Here is a 14,789-nt window from a genome sequence, read left to right on the forward strand (position 1 = left end):
AATAATCGCTTTTCCGTTAATCTTTATATACATCAGGGTTGAATAATAAGACCAATGCAGCTGGCCAAGAGTGTTGGGAGTTTGGTAATTTAAAAGCATGGCTGATATATGGGTTTATAACTGCTTGGGATCTTCCATAAAACAGCCTTCTGGATATGCTTTTTATTCTAGTAATCCTAGTCCGTGGGAATCGTCTAGAACAGGGTTCCCCAAACTCCAGCCCTCCAGATGTTGCTGAATTACAACTCCCATGATTCTATGGATGAAATAGATAGGCTGAGAATCATGGGAGTTGTAGTTCAGCAACATCTGGAGGGCCGGAGTTTGGGGAAGCCTGCTCTAGAATGACAGACAAATGTATCCAGATTTAACAAAAAATGTTCTTCCATTAACCCATTGCATCCATTGCATTATCCATGAAAGTAAATATCCAGTCATGTTTTTTCCCTTATTTGCATTTCTGTGTAAACTGAGCCATGCCATTCAGCAGCGCACTTCATTGTCTCTTATATCACTATTTTCACTGTAAGTAAAAAGCGGACAGTATTTTCCCTGTGCTACGGGTCTCAATGGGTATTGTTAAAAACAATAAGCCACTGTATGCTCAGGTACATTTCACATGTAAATTGGACACTGTGTAACTCTTCAAAAATAAATTAAGAAGGTTTTTTTGTTTTTTTTTCTTAAAGACTACATTTCTTTTATATTCTCAGAGTCCACAAATTGCTCCTCTTTAATGTGATCTGTTGCTTTTCATTATATGTAAACTTGAGTAAGTTATATGTAAAAGCTTTCTTCCTTACAATACAGTCATCATCTAGATTTTTACAAAAATTGTGAAATGGCAATAGGCTGTCTGCAAAAATGAGACAGAATAATGCAGGGTTGTTTCCTACACCAGTTTGTGAACCTGCCTGGGAATTATGTGACATTGAGACCAAGCAAAAACATACTCAATTTCCTTTTTCTGCCCTTAGCATAATGTTTGCAAGAGCCGCCTAAGTGTTTTGGGGGGTTTTACATTTTTTTTTTTTTGCTTTTCTGCAGTCGGTCATTTGTCTGTCAGTCTCTGATAGCCAGCCACAGATGTCGGAAAAGATTTGTTTTTAACAAAAAAAAATAATAATAATAAAAGAAGCAGAGGTTCTCACACCTGTGGAAAGAAGCAGAGGAAATTCTGGGCGGCACGAACATGGCCGGGGAGTTGAGTGTATAAATACACTGACGGCCAAGGTCGTGAAACAGTGAGCTGGAAGCATCGAGCCGGGGATCCCTCCCTGTAACCACAAGATATTTTAGAAACGTGTGAGCCTTTTCTTGTATGTTGTTCAAAGCTTTTTTAACAAATGCCTGGCCTATTGGAAATACCAGTGGATTTATTTCACAGTTGCCATCCCCGCCTGAGGCTCCGGCAGTCTGGTGAAAGTTCCTCATTCTTCTAAAAGACAGGAATTGATAAATATAAATATATCTATGTATTTCTATACATAGATATATTTTCCTGTCTACTTATCAATTCCTGTCTATATGTATATCTATACATATATATTATATATATATAAAGAAACATTCTCTTGCACTCTGGCTAAAATCCCTCAAATGTGCTTTTCAGCCTGGGTTTCTGTTATCCAAATTTCCAAAAATGTGGCAGCACTCATGGTCCTTTCAGTTTCCAATCTTTATTCAATAATTAAAACCGATCATCATGATGATTGTTTTTTTTTATTATTGAATAAAGACTGGAAACTGAAAGTACCGTGAGTGCAGCCACATTTTTGGAGATTTATATCTATATATATATACATACATACATGCACAAATTAGATAGATAGACAGACAGATGAAATATGATTTACCAAAAAAAAATAGATAGACGGACGGATAGATGGATAAACAGACAGACAGATATACACTCTCAGATATTGCACCTATGGATTGGTTTCCTAATTCTTCATCCCCAGAATCTTCCACAATTATTAACACTAGTGGGATATATTGATTTAAATTGCAATTGGGTATATGCACTAAATGCATAGCTGTGCCAGCTGTCTCCTCTTTCAAATCTTAAACAGTGAACAATAGAAAGTTAAAATCAGCAAAGGAACCAGCAACTCTTGCTTGATAACCAGACCATTGTCATTATAGAACCTATACAATATATAAATATCAAGGCAGGTTGTGATATAATTAAAGAAACACTCCACTCACCTAAAGCACATCTACTTGCTGAAGTCCTACTACTTGCTCTGTCCTACCATTTACAAGTGCCAATTTCAAGAGAAATCAACTCTTTTAAGAGTAGAATTAATAACAGCGTCCTGGCTGTTAATCAGACAGAGAGAAACATTGGTTTCAGTACATCTCTATGATTGGCAGATAATGCTGACTGCCATACATGCGCCATAGGTCCCCAATTATTCTCTATAAGAATCTTTAGTATTGATTATTTCTCAAGGGTGGATCAGAACTGCAATGTGGAGACAGTCTCAGCACTGTATTAAAGCGGATTTCACATTTTATTTTTAATTAATTGAACCATAGAGGGACCATACATCTGAAATAAACAGAAACCTTCCAGCATTAAATATATATATATATATTTTTTTTTAATGTTGAAGTGTTCCTTTAAAAACCACTTATGTTGAACATCTCAGTGTTCTCATTTTTTGCCTGGGTGGCCGCAGTTCATATGAATGATCACGAGGTGGCAGCCATCTTGATCCCGCGAATGCAGGTGTTTGGGCGTCGAGCTCATGGAACTAAAATCGGACACTGAAACTCCCAAACACCGCTGGACTTCCATCATCGCCTGAGTTTGTTTCTATACATCCTGGAGGTGCACTGTTCGGTGGGTTCATTTGCATGGATGAGGTGAACAAGCTACACATTGTAATTATGGATTATGTTTGGTATTTTATTCATTTTTAATGTTACCGAAGTTGACCGACCACTAGTACTGATTTCATGGAACTATTTGGGGCTTAAACCACATGTACGGTCGGTCACAAACTGGACTTCCATGGAAAACCCGAACCCCTGTACCGATCTAGGTGATTTTTGGATATATTGGTCACCCAGATCAGGGCTATCAGGGGATGTGACTTTTGTGGGGTTTTCATGTATTTTGGGGTATTTTATAAATTGCTATATTTTCTGTCCCTGAGAGATAATGTAAATCAATGGAGAGAAGGTAAATGAAAGCTTTTCTCCTGGGCAGGGGTTAACCCCTAGTGAAATAAAATCACTAAAAATACAAAAATAGAGAGAATCAGGAGAACCTGGATTAAGGTAGATTATCCAGAGGAGTGGAGTATCTTACTGGTAATGGGAAACTTGGATGGTACAATAGAAAGTATGTCGTGCACCCTCTAAACATGGGTGTTAAAACCTAACTTTTAATAATAAAAAGTAAAAAATAATTCAAAATAGTGCAAAACTCCACGAACACACGTGTTATGCAGCTAAAGGTTAAAAAGACATTTGTCTGAGACTAGCACCAGATATCACAAAAATGGAGATTATTGTCTAAACTGTGCTCGGTAGCTACAGTATCAAATTGTGTATGAGACGATAATAGCCACTGTATCTGGTGAAGAACGTCTCAGCAAGGGGAAATCCACATTTGCCAGAGACTAGCAGTTAGTAAGAGCTGATTAGATGTGGGGATTATTCTCTAAACTGTGCATGATAGCCACAGTAAAAAATAATGCGAGAGAATGCCCACAGGTTTATTGACATGAAAGTCTCAGCAAGGTGGATTTAGAATGATCAATAACCTAAATAATTATAGAATATTGCAAGATATGTATATTAATGTCGTAACACATAGGTGTAAAAAGTGTGGAACACAATTGTGTATTTGATAAAGGGTCTCAGCATGGAGTGATAAAAGTATCTGGAGAGGGCTATAGGTAGAAAGAGGTGAGAGATATAGTAGCCAAAAATGGTAGATAGCTACAGGAGATAGGGAAGTCCATGAAATATTTGCCCTAACACTCTGTGCCTTGGAGGTCACCCCTTAAGAAAAAACCTGATATGCCTACTGCAATAGGTAAAACACGTCCCTCCAAAACCTTGGGGAAGTAGGATAAGGATAGTGATCCTACCTAGCTAGCCGCTCTATTATCGCGGGATACAGGAACCTAATATGACAGAGGAGAGACAATCACTGAGCTGCTCTCCTAACGGAACTGCTCAGATACTAGCGGTATCTGGTGGCTAATAGCCCCTCTAATCGCGCATCATGAAAGAATCTTGCTAGATAGATGAGAGGTAGTCACGGAACTACTCTTCTAGTAGTGCCGCTCAAATACTAATTGCGTCTGATAGCTAAGCTCGGTGAAAGTATTAGTTAGAATGGCTCATGGTAGACAATTAAAGGTGAAAATCTGCTGGTGTAGTGGCTGTGGATAGCGCTAGTCAGTGCCCCTGATGCGCGTTTCAAAACTCTGGCTCATCAGAGGTGAGCCAGACCTCTAGTGTAGCCCAGTATAAAAAGGTGAATGATGGCTGAACATTGCGGGCCAATGGAAATGGTAAAATACATCTGGTGGGAGGGTGTGCTATTTAACCCTTGCATTAAAAAATTTAAATTTAAGGTTCCAAAACTGTGGGAACCTTAACATCGGGAAATAAGTGCCCGATGGTTTCTAATAAATGTCCCTGAGAGATAATTAAATTATATGTATTTGCTCAGGTAATTATCTCTCAGGCACAGAGGATCCTGGGAGGGATTTCCCTGTAATGTTGGATTGGAAAACCCTTGCAGGGGCATTAAGCCTCAGCTAATGTGTGGGGGGAACAGCTATACTGCACTATTTACTAGCTATACATGTTATACTCTCTGGAGGAGAGTTCTAACCATTGGGAGCTGGATCCATGGCTTGGGTCCAGGGTGGGAAGAGGCGGCGAGATCCCAGCCAAGCTGATGCGGCTAGGGGCTGGAAGTGCATATGGTGTCCCTGCGTAGTGCTTATGGTACTTGGTGATAAGTAGGAGCCGTGATTGGTGGAGGTACCCAGGCAGGGTACCAGGTGGTCCGCCACACTCTCAATTAGGTAAAACATGTTAGTGAGTTACCCTTTTATGCGTGTTTATTTTATTTCTAATAAACTTAGTGCTTTTATACCTGCATTGAACTATCATGATTTCAATCTGAAGATTATGTCATCAAATTCCCTGGTGGAGAATATACCACCTGTGCCATACAGATTGTGCAAAATCCCTTTTGCCCTCCATCAGTGAGTACATCCCCTTTCATTATTCATTTTACTTATTTTAAGAGTGAGCGCTATATTTTTTATTTCTGTTTTATTCATAGAACTCCGGTGAGAACTTGCTGCTTCATACACCAAAGAGTGGGAATCCCCATACATCTAAGGGTGTGGAATACTCCAATACTCCAATACAGGGCATCATTGAGAGACAATAGTTTGCTCAAAAAAATTGTGAGTGTACATCTACACAGACACGTTCACTTTTTATCTGGTGTACTGAATATACTACATTATATTGTTTTTTTTTGTTTGTGTTCTATACCACCTGGAGATTCCCCACTGGATCAAGACACCAAGTAAATCCATAGGCGGGGATTGTACCACCAAGGCATATATATTTGGCGTTAACTATCAGCTCCATAAAACTGTAAGTACATTTTATATATTATTCGAACCTGAACCGTAAACATATTACACTATATTCTGCACTTTATCCTCCGTTCTTTTGCATATTGGCCCATCTGGATCTGGACTGGAGGGCATCCTTACGGCGCTGCTACCCTCCTCTTTTCTACCAACAAAAAGAAAACATATGCTTAGTGGTAAAATTAGATACTGTTATATTGGATGAATGAAAAAAGGCATACTTGCAACACAAAAGATAATGCATGTCCTAGTTCAGTAGAGGTGCTTGGGTCTAAGACACATCTGCATCTGTGTCTTTTTACCCCTTGCTTTTCATCAGTACATAAACAGCGACTGATATATATCATGCTTATCGGAACTTGTTTTTTGATGTTGTATGCATCAAACTTGATTTCAAGGGAAACATAGTTGAAATATCATTAAGCGTAGTCAGACATGAAAAAAGACCAAGCCTTTTCTTTGTTGGTTTTGAAATATTTTATAAAAAAAACTAATTACATATTTGTACTCTATAGATCTTCGTTTTTGACTGTACCACGGAGAGACACAGAAATGCATTTTATTGATTGGAGAAATCCTGACTCTTTGGCAGAAAAATGACTCCAGGGGACTGGGTTGGAGAGTTCTACTCTGGTTGGCAGACTGTCAGGAGAATAGTTATTCATATTGTGATTTTTTTTTCTTTCTGAATGTCATTTTGTGGTTACCCTGTTATAATGGGAAATATTAATAATAGCATTGTTTTGTGTTAAACTTCAAGAAAACTTCCAGGTGGGAATCGAAGTTTAGTGGGTTTCACTAGCGTGCTTTTTACAGTTTATTTAACCAACAGTTCTTTGTACACTGTGTTTTATGCATCTAGCTTTGTGGAATGCTCAGAAAGTGGAAATATCACTGCAGTGCAGGCATGTTCGGGGAATTGGACGGATTTGATTATATATTCCTATATAACTAGAAAAATTCCACTTGTGATGATGGGTCCAAAAAAATGGGACCACCTCACTAATGGAAGAACACCTTAGTGGACACTCCAGGTGTGTCCTGGGGCTTAACCCCTATGAGTAGAGAGAAAAAAATATATATATATATATACTCAAAAAGCTGGAGGGATCCAGACTAGCTGAGTACAATCCTGGAGAGAAACCAAATAAATGAATGAATAAATAAATAAATAGATTAATCAATCAATCAATAGATCTAGAATGAGTGTAATCTGATTTAGATAAGTAGATTAAACCAAAATATAGTGATAACAAGCCTTAATGGCTCACCTCCATACGGATCCAATGATACCTTAAATTCTATTCACTCGAGAAATCACCGCTGGATACTGACTTTAATAGGCAATTAGCATGGTCAAGTCCAGTGGCTAGAGTGTAAACCATAGGTAACTGTCAGGTAGCTGACATAGGTATCAGGAAAAGGTCACTAAAAAAAGTCTGAAACATTGGTGAACACCGAATGGCTATTAGTTGACGCCAGTAAATATAGAGCCTATGGTACTCTGGCTGTGGATAGCTGGTTAAATCAAAAAAGCCCAAAATCGGTGTTGGGGGTAGCATGCAACTTCACCTACGATTTATTGCTATAGCACTGTAATGCTAACCTATAAATGGTTATAATAGCTAAAAGAGATGAGTTCAGCATGTTTTCCAGGATTCCCCCATAGCACCCAGAGGAACATCCTCTATAGACTCTAATATAAAATAATGACCCAACAAGAAAGGAGGTGAAAGAAATAGTTAGAGTGCCTCTATGTGCAGAACCATACTTAGGATGTTGGTTGCCTGCACATAGTGATAGATAGCTTTAAGTGAGAAAGATGTGTACGTGAAAAAAGAGCCCAAAGAGCCCGACGCGCGTTTCGGTGCTTGCTTAGATGCACCTTCGTCGAGCCCCTGACGAAGGTGCATCTAAGCAAGCACCGAAACGCGCGTCGGGCTCTTTGGGCTCTTTTTTCACGTACACATCTTTCTCACTTAAAGCTATCTATCACTATGTGCAGGCAACCAACATCCTAAGTATGGTTCTGCACATAGAGACACTCTAACTATTTCTTTCACCTCCTTTCTTGTTGGGTCATTATTTTATATTAGAGTCTATAGAGGATGTTCCTCTGGGTGCTATGGGGGAATCCTGGAAAACATGCTGAACTCATCTCTTTTAGCTATTATAACCATTTATAGGTTAGCATTACAGTGCTATAGCAATAAATCGTAGGTGAAGTTGCATGCTACCCCCAACACCGATTTTGGGCTTTTTTGATTTAACCAGCTATCCACAGCCAGAGTACCATAGGCTCTATATTTACTGGCGTCAACTAATAGCCATTCGGTGTTCACCAATGTTTCAGACTTTTTTTAGTGACCTTTTCCTGATACCTATGTCAGCTACCTGACAGTTACCTATGGTTTACACTCTAGCCACTGGACTTGACCATGCTAATTGCCTATTAAAGTCAGTATCCAGCGGTGATTTCTCGAGTGAATAGGATTTAAGGTATCATTGGATCCGTATGGAGGTGAGCCATTAAGGCTTGTTATCACTATATTTTGGTTTAATCTACTTATCTAAATCAGATTACACTCATTCTAGATCTATTGATTGATTGATTAATCTATTTATTTATTTATTCATTCATTTATTTGGTTTCTCTCCAGGATTGTACTCAGCTAGTCTGGATCCCTCCAGCTTTTTGAGTATATATATATTTTTTTCTCTATATTCCTATATACTCTCATAGTTGTCTGCTATCAAGTAAGACTTATCTCCTATATGACTGCCTCCTAATCAGACTTACTGGTAAAAGGCCATGGCAGCAACCTGTATGTCTGCCTTTTTGTCTGCCTGTCTGTCTACAGGGCAATCCCTGTAGGAGGAGAAAAGAGAACAGGATAGAATTGTGGTCCTAAAATTTCTAGATTTAAGATTAGCAGGATTTAACAATGAAATCCACAGATTTGTGAAGAGAATGGAAGCTTTTGAAATATACCAAGTTCCAGACTCAAAGTAACGGAATAGTCATAAACGATCCAAGGATCAGTAAGGATAGCAGGTTACTTGTTAATGGATACAAGTCAGTATATGAAGAAATTAGCACAGGCTAAACAATACACAAGTTAATAAATTACAATTCAGTGTCATGTATTAGCTTGTTTATATGTGTTACCTAAATGTAAATGTCTCTGTATCTCTCTTTCTATACTTATATATGTATATGTTTATATGTTACCTAGATGCACCTCTAGCTCTCTCGCACTCTCTCTATATATAGTTACCAGATCCACCATGTTTTCAGGGACACATCATTTTGTCATAGTTATGAAAATACATGAAAAGGGTTGCCCTGCAGTATGTGTAATGTATATTCTGCAGGATTCTTCATTGCCGAATGACTTCATCTTATAAGCCTTCTTCTGAATTCTACTTTTTTTCATGTTCTGCCCATCAATATGTATACATTATATGAGTCCCTGGAAACATATGGGATCTGCTAGCCCTATATGTTTATGTTTTCTAAGTGTATCTCTCTCTCTCTTTCTCTCTCTCTCTCGATAAATGTATATGTTACCTAGATATATGTCTCGCTATCTCTCTCTATATATGTATATTCATATGTTACCTAGATGTATGGAATACGTACACCACATTTTTAATTTATTTTTGCAATAATGAATCTTCTGTTAAAGCCATTGTAAAATACATAGAGAACAGCCACATTATGAACTCTCATTCGCCCACTCAGCTTCGTAGCAGACAGTGGCCGTGTGGGTGGCAATGCTGATTTTGCTTGTATTGAGTCTGATACATATATAGCAGTCTGGCATTCCTCCCTTGCACTGATCTCATGATGTTTTCATTAAGTGCACATGTGAACCTGTTCTCAGGCCTAGATATGTGCAACAAGACACTTGTGAATGTTTATAAAAACCTTGCATAGTATTTCTTTCTTTTCCAGTGGTATTCCAATATCTCCAGGTCTTCTGCTAACAATCTAAATTTCCAAATTCTACTGCGGGCACTAGAAGTGTATCAACCAAGCGTTAACTGGAATTCCACAGTGCCTAAATTAGCCAGGAGGACTTGATTAAGAAGGGCGGCTTTATAAAAACAAGAGGAATGCCTGTTTGTGGGAAAAGAATCAGCAAAAAAAAAAAAGAGAGATTGCAGGCACAAAATTAGGAGACCCTTATTTAAGTTCCACTGAACCCTGAAGAGGACAGAAAAAAAGTAACAATTTGTGCATTGAAATGTCAGTAACAACACAGATTGTAATTGAAAATAAAATGCTCAGGATATCGTTTTGTCCTTGAACTAGAGATTATTTTTCTGTAAATTACATTTGGAGAATGATGTAAAATGCTGCTATAGACATACAAATGCATTGCAGCAAGCCAGAGGATTGTAGGTGACATCACATATTTACATTTCTTAATTAATTTGTGTTTATTTAATAAAAAAAAAAGCTACTTCCCAGTGACCCTTAAACATTAATGTTGACTATTACAGTGTATGTTTCATTAGCAGTAATGTATTCTCTTTAAGATTATTCAGGTGGCAAATTAACCACTTAAATGTGACCTTACAGATGTTTTTGAATGAAAAATCCCAGAATTCAGAGTTATATGCTAATTACAACTGGAGGTTGCGATTGCATCAGATATTAGAGTGTACTTGTCTAATGAAAGAGCACAACACACACACACATATATATATATATATATATATATATATATATATATATATATATACGGTATATATTTATTAATTCTTTTTATTTTTTGTATTTCATGTTCATTCCCCTCACCTGTCAATCTCAATTTCTCAAAACAGAGTAAGCACAGACGTCTATACTGAGTGACAGAGGAGTGCAGGAGAACCCTTCTACAGGCATTGCCCTGCTTGTCCACACTGTTTGTACAGCATGTATGTTGTAGTCGATGTGATTATACTCTTACAAAGCAATATAGGAACAGAAAGAAAGGAATCATTCTATTTAGTTTCCTATATTCCAGCAATGCAGTAATGCAGTCAGTGTTTTGGTGCAATAAAGGAGGTGTACACTGCTTAAGTAAATCTTCCCATGCAGAGTCACACAGGAAGCAATAAAACAGAATGAGAGGCTTCTGATTTGACAACACACTGCCTGGGGTGGAAAAAAGTCAGTTCCAGCTTGGAGTGCCTTTTATTTAAATTAATATTTACTTTAATTAATACATGAAGGCAGGGCTGCCATCAGAAATTTTGGGGCCCCTGACAAAGCACAAGGTCTGCCCCCCCCCCGACCCCTCCCTGCCGGGCCCGCCCACACCCTACCTAGTCCGCTGACAATGATGCAGGACTGAATGTGGTGTGTATAGTGGAAGTGAATTAGAATGTGTGCAATGGATGTAGTGTTTGTGTGTATTAGATACTGTTTGTGCAGTGAATGCAGTGTGTTAGTGTAGCGGATGCAGTGTGTATAGTGAACACAGAGTGTGTTTGAGTAGTGGATGTAGTGTGTGTACAGTGATGTAGTGTGTGTTTGTGTAGTGTTTGTATGTACTAGATGAAATGTGTTTAGTGGATGCAGTGTCTGTAGTTGATGTAGTGTGTGTATTAGACGCAGTGTCTGTGTATAGTGAATGCAGAGTGTTTCAATTTGCAGTACATACAGTAGTGTGTGTACTGCGAATACAGGATGTTTGTGTAGTGGATGCTGTGTGTACAGTTAATGCAGAGTGTGTGTCAGTATAGTGAATCCGGAGTGTGTGCATAGTTAAGTGAATGTGTGTTAGTGTGTAATGAATGCAGAGTGTGTGTTAGTGTGTAGTGAATGCAGAGTGTGTCAGTGTAATGAATGTAGTGTGTGTGTTAGTGCAGTGAATGCAGAGTGTGTGTAAATGTGTAGTGAATGCAGAGTGTGTGTTAATGTGTAGTGAATGCAGAGGGTGTGTTAGTGTAGTGAATGCAGAGTGTTAATGTGTAGTGAATGCAGAGAGTGTTTGAGTAGTGAATGTAGTGTGTGTACAGTGATGTTGTGTGTGTTTGTGTAGTGGATGTAGTGTTTGTATGTACTAGATGAAATGTGTTTAGTGGATGCAGTGTCTGTAGTGGATGTAGTGTGTGTGTATTAGACACAGTGTCTGTGTATAGTGAATGCAGAATGTTTCAATTTGTGGTGGATGTAGTGTGTGTACTGTGAATACAGGATGTTTGTGTAGTGGATGCTGTGTGTACAGTTGATGCAGAGTGTATGTTAGTGTAGTGAATGCAGAGTGTGTGTCAGTATAGTGAATCCAGTGTGTGTGCATAGTTTAGTGAATGCAGAGTGTGTTAGTGTGTAATAAATGCAGAGTGTGTGTTAGGGTGTAGTGAATGCAGAGTGTGTCAGTGTAATGAATGTAGTGTGTGTGTAAATTTGTAGTGAATGCAGAGTGTGTGTTAATGTGTAGTGAATGCAGAGAGTGTGTTAATGTGTAGTGAATGCAGAGAGTGTCTTAGTGTAGTGAATGCAGAGAGTGTGTTAGTGTAGTGAATGAAGAGAGTGTGTTAGTGTAGTGAATGCAGAGAGTGTGTTAATGTGTAGTGAGTGCAGAGAGTGTGTTAGTGTGTAGCGGATGTAGAGTGTGTGTGTTTGTGTAGTGAATGCAGAGTGTGGTAATGTGTAGCGAATGCAGAGTGTGTGTCAGTAAAGTGGATGCAGTGAGTGTGTTAGTGTGTAGTGTATGCAGAGTGCATGTTGCATTAGTGAATGCAGTGTGTGTATTGTATTAGTGTATGCACTGTGTGTGTTAGTGTATGCAGTGTGTGTGTTGTATTAGTGTATGCAGTGTGTATGTGTTAGTGTATGCATTATGTATGTTGTGTTAGTGTATGCAGTTTGTGTATGCAGTGTGTGTTGTATTAGTGTATGCAGTGTGTGTTGTGTCAGTGTATGCAGTGTGTGTGTTGTGTCAGTGTATGCAGAGTGTGTGTGTTGTGTCAGTGTATGCAGTGTGTGTGTGTTGTGTTAGTGTATGCAGTGTGTGTGTGTTGTGCTAGTGTATGCAGTGTGTGTGTTGTGTCAGTGTAAGCAGAGTGTGTGTTGTGTCAGTGTATGCAGAGTGTGTGTGTGTGTTGTGTCAGTGTGTGTGTGTGTGTGTGTTGTGTCAGTGTGTGTGTGTGTGTGTGTTGTGTCAGTGTATGTGTGTGTGTTGTGTCAGTGTATGTAGTGTGTGTGTGTAAATGTCCAATGAGGAGGGGGAGGGGGGGCATTTTAACATAATATATATTTTGTAAAAAAATTATTTAATTAAATTGTTTCTCCCCCCTCCCTGCTTACCTGTGTCTAGGGAGGGGGGAGATTCCATCCCTGGTGGTCCGGTGGAATGGTGGGGCCCCCCGGCTTCCTGTTACCGCAGAGGGGGGCCCAGGCAGCACACAGCTTTTCCTCTTCTCTCCTCCAATAACTCTCGCGAGACCCGCGGAGCGTTGCCATGGCAACCGGGTCTCGCGAGAGTTATTAGCAGAGACGAGAAGAGAAGAGGCTGTGTGCTGCCTGGGCCCCCTCTGCGGTAACAGGAAGCCGGGGGGCCCGCGGCTGCACACATAGATAGCGATATTCGCTATCTATGTGTGCAGGGAGGGAAAGTGGGGCCCGGGACTGCCAGAGCAGTCCGGGCCCCCTAGGGCCGCCGGGCCCGTGACAACCGTCATGGTTGTCACCCCCTGATGGCGGCCCTGCATGCAGGATTTTTTTAGGGGTTGGTGGGTCAGAGCCCCCTGACAGTTTTTGTTGGGAGACATATATAAATATAGGATGCCAAAATACCAGAGTATTGCAGTATGCAATGATACCTTTTTTATTGGACTAACATAATATTTCAAAGACAAGCTTTCAAGAGTTTTCCTCTAATAAAAAAGATATAATTGCATACTGCAATACTCTGGTATTTTGGCATCTTGTCTACTGGACTCATACAGACTTACCCAATCTACACTATATATATATATATATATATATATATATCCCTCCCAACATGTGGCTTCTGTAATGTGGGGACGAAGTTTTGAGGAGGCATCAACAGTGAGGTGAGCCCTGTCACTAGTGACACCCACAATGGGAAAGGGGCAGTCTCATCCAGCTCGCCCCCAGCAATCAGGACCATGCAGGGAGCGCTACTGAAGTGCTCCATGCAATTTTCTAATGCTCTTCTAATGAAATGCTTGTGCTGTGCTTCCAGGGAACAGTTCCCTGGTATCCCCAGTAGGACTGCACCCCAAAATAGAGACTGTCCCTCGAAAGTGGGACAGTTGAGAGGCATGTATGTATGTTAAATAACGTGTTGCGAGTAGTTCTGTAGTTTTACCCACCCCTTATTGACGGTTAAAGTTGCTGCTGAGAGGCTCAATCATGTCAAGATTTTGGGACAAAATGTCCCATTTTCCAGGTGTAGACTCCGCATACATGCTTAGTCTACTCTAATATGACATCTGATGTTATCTGCAGGCTTTGCATTGGATTGTCAGATTCTAGATGCCCTAAAACATAGGCCTCATTATTGTCCTGCCTTGCAGGGCTGTCAGTGGGTAACATAATCCGTGCGTGGAGTCAGGCCTCTTTAAAGTGCTTATTGATTACCAAATGTATCTGTAAGTCTTATTCAGTCAAGGGTTGAGTACATGGAATTAAGTAAGGGGAGTTCCACAACAAGGGGCAGGGGCAAATTTCAGGGGTAGAATCTAGCACCGTAGTATCCTTAAACTTCACCTGCTTTCACCGACTCGAATAAACTATTTTTGGGTGCTAGTGCATTAGAATAAAATTTTCAGCATGAGAGACCACAGTTTAATCCAGGTACGATCCACAGGCTTCACAATTCCCTAGACATTTTCCTGGATGCTGTGTGTACCAATAAACTTCATTATGAATCACCTGAGCTGTGTTTCCTGTGGATTGTATCTGAATCTTACCGAGATGGATTACGGATCCCTCTGCATGGTGCTTCTACCCAGGTATCTCTATCCTCAAACCTGTGACTCCCTGGAGTGCCACACCACCCCATCTATTTAGACCACAGTTAAAATGTTGTGTCAGACTAAATTTGAAAGATAACAAACCATATACCAAATTTAGAGTGGCACTATGTGTGTAGGATGGGAGACCACAATTTATATTTGGTGTAG

Source organism: Pelobates fuscus, chromosome 9, assembly GCF_036172605.1.
Source record: "Pelobates fuscus isolate aPelFus1 chromosome 9, aPelFus1.pri, whole genome shotgun sequence".
Lineage (NCBI taxonomy): Eukaryota > Metazoa > Chordata > Amphibia > Anura > Pelobatidae > Pelobates > Pelobates fuscus.